Source organism: Rattus rattus, unplaced genomic scaffold (assembly GCF_011064425.1).
Source record: "Rattus rattus isolate New Zealand unplaced genomic scaffold, Rrattus_CSIRO_v1 PGA_scaffold_75, whole genome shotgun sequence".
Taxonomy (NCBI): domain Eukaryota; kingdom Metazoa; phylum Chordata; class Mammalia; order Rodentia; family Muridae; genus Rattus; species Rattus rattus.
The window spans coordinates 95,973-104,784 of NW_022651192.1; the positions used below are offsets into that span (position 1 = coordinate 95,973).

Genomic DNA, 8,812 nt, shown 5'->3' on the forward strand with positions numbered 1-8,812 from the left:
ATAATGTCAAACTCCTCAGTGAGTAATGAAGCACGAAATCTAACCAACCTCAGACATCAAGTCCCACACTTTATTGTTTCCTCCAAGCTCAAGGACTTTATTTTTTATTTTTTGTTAATAAAAACATTTATTTTTTTTTCATTTTATACATATCCTGAAGTCTGCATCATGATTTCAACAGGTACCCAGGCGTTTACAGTGTGTTCCTCTCAACAGTGTGGTGCTGGAGTTGGGTCCCACACAGACACAGGCAGGAGCTTTGAGACAAGGAGGGGGTACAACAAGAGTTCTCTCAACCCTTTCTCAAAGAAAAGGCAGTGGACCATTCTGAGTCACTGAAAACCTATGCAAACGGGGCTGTGCTAAAATAAATGCTGTGCTATGAACTCTTAAGGGAAGAGCAAAAGACACTGATAAAGGACTATTTCCTTGACACAGGATGAGAAAGGAGGCCCCCAGCCCTAGGTCCATCTAATACTCAATGAGAATCATGTGTAATTGTTGTTCAAAAAGAAAGGTTAGAACCCCTGGGACAAGACCCCAAAGAGGCTGGTCATTCCTGAGCCCTTGTTCTGTGACAGACCATATTAACAGGAGAAACCACGGTCAGAACATAGTGGCTTATGTTCCATGGGAGTTAAAGGCCTAGTTCTCATTAAGGACTGATAAAGCCAAACCACTGGGAAGACCACAGATTGGACAGACCTGCTAAGAGAGGACCCTAGCAGAGGCCAGGACAGGGAGACCCAGAACATCCTCGGCTTGAGGCAGAGGAGGTATAGAAAGTCTCCTGGAAGGAAACAGAACACCCCTCAGACCACCTTAACTTTAATGGTATAATTTAAAAGGAGAAATAGATTCAAATGTTGGGTGCTGGTCAAAATAAATACCATGCCATTTATGGTCACCTGATAGCACAAAACATTACCAAAATGTCTCCAGCTAACCAATAGATCTTGCTAGGTAGGAGATGTTTGTGTACACGGGAAAAGGCCCTCGTGTTTAACACAGCTGACATCCAACATGATTTCTATAGAAATAAAAGGGGCCTGTCCCTGGCCTAAATGATTTAGGATATGTTGGAGTAGAAACAAAAGCTTTCCTGCATGACTGCAGCTTTTCCGTCCCTGCTTTGACCTGAAGAAGAGAGGAGCAGACTCTTACTCTAGAGAGGGTGGGTAGCCAGATCTTACCCTGACCGCATGCATCCTACAGCCGGTGGGCAACTCATACCAGGAGGGGGAAGTGAGCTGGTGAGGGGAGAAAAGGTCACTTTGCCTTTCAAGTGTTAATTTATGTTTTGACTTCAAATGTATTCCTAGTGCCTCAGATTCAGTGTAATCTTAAGTCTTAAAGGCCCCCGAAACAAAACAAAATTATACTTTATTTTTAAGCTTCCTCTTTTTCTTATAGTCAGTTTCCCAGCCCCCTCCTCCCCAACCTCCCATTTTACCCTGACTTAGAGTCCACAAACTTTATCAGACCATCCGTGCTCATGGACTTGGGGCTTTCTAGAGGGAAGCCTAGGGCCCTGCTCCAGATGAGCTGGGCCAGCACGCCCAGTGCCCTTGACACTCCGAACAGGACTGTGTAGTAATTCATCCCCGTCATGCCGTAGTGCTGAAGCAGCGCTCCACTGTGAGCATCTACGTTGGGCCAGGGGTGCTTAGCCTTTCCTTGCTCTAAGAGGATACTGGGCACAATCCTGTACAGCTGAGCAACCAGCTTAAACATGGGACCCTTAGGCAGGTGTTTCAGAGAAAACTCTTGCTGACAGGAATATCATGGATCAGTCTTCCCGAGTACAGCATGACCATATCCTGGGACAACCTGCCCTGAGTTGAGTGTGTTCCAGATGTAGTCACGTAACTTCTCGCCTGACACATCTTTGCCAACTTCCTTCTGTAGCTTGGTCAGCCAGACAAGCACCTCCTGATTCGCTAGTCCATGTAGAGGTCCGGCCAGCCCGTTCAGGGTTGCTGCTAAGGACAGGTAAGGGTCTGAAAGGGCACTGCCCACCAAATGGCTTGTGTGGGCACTTACGTTACCACCCTCATGGTCACTGTGGAAGGTGAGGTACAAACGCATGAGCTTGGTGAATTGAGGGTCCGTGAAGCCTCACATGTTGGTAAAATTGTGAGACCAGTCCAGTTTAGGGTCAATGGCTTCAATACTGGTGTCCTCCCGGTACAGATTCCGGTAGACCTTTGCTGCAACACAGGGTAACTTGGCAATCAGGTCCATACAGTCTTCATAGATGAGTTCCCAGTACTTGGTTTGGTTTATTCCCTCTGCATATGCCCGGGGAAAGTAGCTTTCATTGTTGAGGGCTGTGATGGCTGCACTGAGCTGAGACATGGGGTGTACATTGGTTGGAAAATTGTCCAGCATGGTGACCACATGAGAAGGCAGAGCTGCCCTTTTGGCCCATTCTTGTGAGAGCCAGGATACCTGTTCCTCTGTGGGCTTCTGTCCAGTTACCAGCAGCCAAAATAAGCCCTCAGGCAAGGGTTCTTTCCCACCCTTAGCCTTAGGCAGCAGTTTCTGGCATTCAGGGATACTATGGCCTCAGAAACGGATGCCCTCATCAGGATCAAGAACCGATGTCTCATACACAAGTCCCTTCATGCCTCTCATGCCACCGGACATCATGTCCACAGTGATTTGGCCCATCACTGTCTTCCCATGCTGCTCTCTGAAGGTCTTAATTCTGGCTTGCTCCTTAGGTATCAGACTGCTCAGTACGTCTTTCAAATTCGTGGAAGAAGCACTGGAGTGCCGGGCAGCAAAGATCAGACAGGATGAATTCTTGGCTCCCAAGAGCCGGGCTGCCTCAATGAGTAGAGCCATGGCGGGCGAACTCCCTCCGGGACCTGTTGGGAAGAGCTCAAAGGGAGAGAGCTGCTGCTGAAACAGGAGCGGCTGCCTCTGTGGTGGAGACCTCGCCAAGGACTTAATTTGCACTTATCAGAGATCGGAGTGTGATTCTCTTCCTCCTTCAAGCAGATTGCTAAGTGCTACAGTGTCATATTTTATCAGCCACTTTCTAAAAGGAATGAAGCCACTTAGGACGCTGCCATCCTGAACTGCCCCTTCGAGGCTCTGTTCTTCCGTGGGTAGTGATTATGCAATAAACGTTCCTCGAAGAGGCTCAGTTGTTTGAATAATGGGGTTGGCTTAACCTCGGTGAGTAATTATACATTTTCAAAGTTCAATTTACTTTGGAGGTGTGACCACGACCTATATGGCTGTCTAGAACTTCTCCCACATTGTAGACTGAAACCTGAACTAGGGGCCACATGCACACGGACACGCACACACACACACGCATGCACAGTTACAGACTAGGGAGGAAGAGGGGCCTGGCAATGACATCAGGGATTTTCAACAAGTAACTCAAAGGAAAAGGAAGCTCCAGCAACTGTTTCCTGGCTTCAGTCCCCTTGGAATACTGGTTCCCCTGAGGGGGAAACTTTTGAACTTATCTCACAGAATCTCCCCTCTGACTTTCCCCTCGTATACTCACACTCTTTTCCTCTTTACCAGTACTATCCAGAATTCCAGCCTTCTTGCATGGCTTTTTGAATAAAACAGTTATTCATCAGGGACATTTTGCCTTAACTCGGCCAAATTATTAAAAATTGAGCATTGGCTCTATCACAGTATTGGCCTTCAAGACGGATGAGCTGGAACTGTGTTGGGTTTCTGTTGTGCTGGTACTTGTATTTTTCATCAATTGATGGAATTTTGAATTATAACTGTCCTTTTAGACTGTTTATTTTCCTTCTGTCTCAATAGGTCAGTATGCGCTCATTGAACTTGACAGTCGACACCCCTAATAGACAAATGTTATAGGTCCCCAGTTTCTGGTCTTCATGCTTTCTGGCTATAATTTTGTTTCAGATAGACACATCAGACCTGTGGTACTAAAATCTACATACTATGCAATCAACGGATCAACCAACCAACCAAACTGTCTTTCATCCTGGACTGTTGCCCTCAGACTTTAACAATGTATCTACCTGACAACATCCTTCCTTGAACATCTAACAGTCAACACCGCTCTACCCAGTCTGGGTAGAGTGACCTAAAATTTTCTTTCTGATATTTTCACACACACGAAGGTGCAGTATCAGGAGTTGTAATTGGTTTCTGGAGTTCTCTCATTCTCTATTTTTATTCATAATTAAGTTCTATTGCTTCTACCTAAATCTGACCACTTCTCATTCCTGCCTCAATGTACATCCCAACTCTGTTCGCTCTTGACAGCCTCAGTTCTTAGTCTCCTTGCCTCCTTGCCACGATGACATAGACACATAGTCAGTAGGTTCCTTTTCCTTTATTTTAAACCTTCTCTCTCCCTCTCCCCTCATCTATATTCCCTCCACCTTTGCAGGTATGTGTGTAAGTGTGAGTATCCATGCACCATTGGATCTGTTTAGAGTCTGAGAACAACCTTGCCTGTTGATTCTTCCCTCCATCCCTTTTGAGACAAAATGTTTTGTTGTTCAGTGCTACGCGGGCCAGGTTAGCTGATCCGCAAGCTACCAAGGAATCAGCTGTATCCATCTTCCATCTCCTGGATATCTTCTACACTAGAAGATACAATAAACTATTCTTATGTTCAAAGTTCTCCATAGGCTTTGCCTTCACACGTACAATGCTATGCTCTACAAAATACTGACCCACTTACCTTCACAACATTTTATCTCAACTCGGCCTCCTTTGTGCTTCCTCCAAAAGGTTAAGATTGTCTGATCCATTGTCTCCTTCTCTACACAGCTCGTGCCTTATTGTGGTTGTGTGTCTGTTTAATTGAAATCTTCAGTAAGTTTTCCATCATTGTGCTGCACAGTCCGTACCAACCTTTCCCTCATCAACAAAAGCCAAGTAAGGCTGAATGTTTTGTCCTCCCCATGAGGATAAAAACTTTACAAGGACAAGCTTCCGTCTCAGCATGTAGCAAGTGCTTACAACCTCTCCATTGTTTGAACAGGCTCTCACCGCTTTCCTTTTGAATGTCTCCTCTAGTTCTCCAAGTCTGTAAACCTCGAAGTGTGCAAATGTTCATTTGCATCTTCCATACGAACCTCAATACTATGAATGAACACAGAGATAAACGTTTAGCTCTTTCAAGGCATCATTTGCTAGTCACATGGTTTGGTAATCAGTTTTTGGAGTCTTTCACTGCACATAAAAGATATTATGTGATGTTGTATCATCGAAAGCATGAAATTCTGCTCTTTTTGTTCTGACAGTTGATATAGAGATAAAAGAAGTAGGTGATAAAGGATGACCAGCACGAAGGAGAAGGAAACTATCAATCATTGAATGCTTATAATGCGAAAAGCCACCTTGATGGATTTCTTAGCAATGACTTTCACTTCTCCTAAAAGCATGTAAGGTGTGTTTTGTTGCTGTTGTTGTTGGCTTCATTTTTCTAATACAGATTAAGAAATTGGATATTTTACAGTTTGTCTGAGGTAAGATTAAATGTATGGTTGTAGTGAAACATGAATGCCATTTCTGTTCATTTCAAATACTAGTTTTTACTCTATCACCACGTATGTTATTAGGATTATGATGAATTTTGAAATGTGTTATCCCTCTGGAATGACATGATTTTATTGTGCTGTAAAGTTTTAGGAGTGATTCCATTAGCAGTTGCTTCCTGCCTTATTTATGAACTTATTAAATGTAACTGCTATTTGATCTAGACTTACCAAGGCTGCTGCTGGCTGAGATGGTGTTTTCATATTCTGGAAAAGCATATAAAACAAGACTCAGAGAGAAGACAAAGACACTATTACAGTGAGCGAAGATGAGCAAGAAAAATTATTTCCAAGTATATGCTTAAAGTATGGTCTTCAAAGTAGTACCATCTAAATTATCCCTACAATTAATTCCATAAATGTTCTTCTACTGTCTAATAAATACTTGAGAGGAGGAAAGGAAACAAAGACAGCTGTACCAAGAACAATTTAAGGGTAGTGTTCCTTTGTTATCTACAATTTTCTTATTTTTCACTTTAAAAAATACTGATTTAGTAAGTAGGGAGATTATTCTAAAGCAACTAATTCATGCCATTGGTGACCATTGCTGCTTTCCCAACCTCAGTCATAGCATTCATTGGTTTTACATGTTGAAACTGTCTTCAAGGGTTCAGAGGTAAGGATGATCTTTGATTTTAGGGAATGTATTTTTCTTTTCTTTTTGAGATTATAATATAATTACCTAAGTTCTCCTTTTCCCCTCCTCCTTCAAAACCCTCTCATATATCCTTCCTTGTTCTTTTTCAAATTCATGGCCTCCGTTTTCAATAATTATTGTTATATAGGTTGGATATGTGTATATAAAGTATAATATATAACAGTATATACATGTATATATACACACACAGACACACACACACACACATAAACATAATCTTCTCAGCTGTTTAGTGTTACTTGTGTGTGTATGCTTTCAGGGCTCATATTTCAATTGGTATTAGATATCCAATTAGGGAATCATCCATGGAAAATAATATTTCTCATACTTTTAGCACTTAGAGTATTCATTTATTTTATAATATTATTATCTGTGTGATTATGAGGCATAGACATTTGCCTCACTTTAAGCAAATGGAAAATATTGGTAGACATGTAATACCCATTTTACTAGTTTTTCAAAAGTAAAATACAAGTAAATTAATACCTCCTATGACAATTACTTGCTATCTAATCAACATCTTAGGTATTATAGATAGAAATTATATTATCTCTATGAAATACATTTTGGTTAGATATAAAGTAATTGTCATGTCACTTCATAAGAGAAATTAGGGCAAGCCTCTGAAGCACTGGAATTAGTCACTTGGTAATGTGACATTTTTATTCTGCATGGAGTGAGAACGAGGGAGAGGCCAGCCTGAGGGAATCTACGCAGCTTCCCTTGGTTCCTTCCCAACATGAGATTTTATTGCATGTCTCACTAATAGGCATTCATTTTTATCATTCCCCAGAGTCTTCTATATACCTTACTAAAGTAGATTTTTTTTCCAAAGCACATTAAAAGATTATTGACTTATAATTCCTTTGTAAAAAGCGAATGCTGCTGCTGATACAGGTGCTGGTTGTAGGTTAGAGATAACGTTTGAGCAGTGTGCATAACTTGATACTTTCTTTTTACTTCTTAATTTTCAAAAATTATTTTTGAGAATGTAATGTATTTACATCATCTTCTCTTCCCTTTCCTCCCTTTGACACCTTCTTTAACAATGGCATTAAAGGTGACCCAGAGACGTACTTCTCTCTACAAATTTATAAAGCCATTGGAGTATCCAGCACAGGACACCTCATAGAGAATAGGAGATAACAAACGTGAGTGTTTCAGTTGTGAAAACTTAAGCAGAAGTCATTGGAAAAAAATATTCCAAGTACACCTTTGATGTTAAATAAATGACTACGTCATTTAATGTATTCAAAATGTTGACTTTCGTTGGTATTATATGTTAATATTTTCAAAATTCCTTAGAGACAGTATCTGTTTGGGATGGAGAGATGACACAGCTCATCCCCATTCCAATGCCACTCTGACTATGCCTCAGTTATCAATTACACCACAGTAATGCTTCTAAAAATGTAAGGAATGCTTTAAAAAAACTGCCCACAGTTTCAATAAGTTTCACTTAAGATTTTGTTTTAATATGCCGTTTTAGAAGTTAGAATTTATATTAAGGTCTGTTCTGGTGTGTGGCTTATCATTTTATTAGAATTATAAATGAGACTACAAATCCCATTTTGAATTACAATGACCTGAGATAGTAATAAACTTTATGTAAGGTAAGTTTCCACCTTTGGATCAGGGAACAAATATTTGAATGTTTGAAAAGGTCAAGTATTCTTTTCAGTGAAGGAAAGAAGAATTTACCCAGAAGAGGAACATGTAACATTTTCAAATTAATAATAAAAAAAGTGTGAAATACAAATTTGAGTTTCATTGACAAAATGGGTCTAGATGATTCAGAGATAAAAGGTAAGATTGCTTATAAAGTGATTCAAAGTATTATTAAACATCAAAGAGTGATTGCTAAATAAAAATTTGCTGGAAAGTGAATCAGAAATTTCAGAGCAAAACTGAATTCTCTCTCTCTCTCTCTCTCTCTCTCTCTCTCTCTCTCATATATCATGGAGAATGAACACTAATGATGATTGGGACTGTTTAAAAAAACAAATAAACATATCCAGAGTCAAATATTTTAATAATGTAAAATCTAAGTTTAACATACCCTTGCCAATATTAAATTATATTACTACAGGCAGCATAGCATCATAGAGCAATGGGCCTTGATCCAGAACTTGTCTTCTGATGCTACTGTGTATAGTTATGTGCTGTCCTGGGTTCAGTGTCCTCATTAACATTGTGAGGATGATGGTAGTACCTTCTATGCCTTATTAAATGAAAAAGATTTAATAAAAATTTTTATAAATGCTAGATGTGAATGGACCAAATAGTAAAGGAACATCATAGACTCAAAAAGAAAACAATTTTCTGAATTTGGTTAAAACAAACAAAAATTACTAGCTGTCATGACTATTGGAAGCATTATGTGTTATCTATTATCTTTAGTTAGATTTAATTCATGATCTATTATTGTGTAACAGATTGTTTAAAACTACACTAGCTTTATCTGTTGTATTATGACTTTGTCGGTTAGCAATTTGAGCTGATTTAATTTGGCAGTTCCACTGCTCTTACTTGGAACTCTTCATGTAACGAGTCATCTGGTGACTCTGGAAATGTGCGTATCTGCCCAACTCTCAGTGTTGGT

General features: G+C 40.3%; 1 pseudogene; it reads right to left on the reverse strand.

Annotated features, from left to right (window-relative positions):
• Window positions 1-1,447: 1,447 nt before the first annotated feature.
• LOC116889740 lies at window positions 1,448-2,988 on the reverse strand (annotated as a pseudogene).
• Window positions 2,989-8,812: the final 5,824 nt, after the last annotated feature.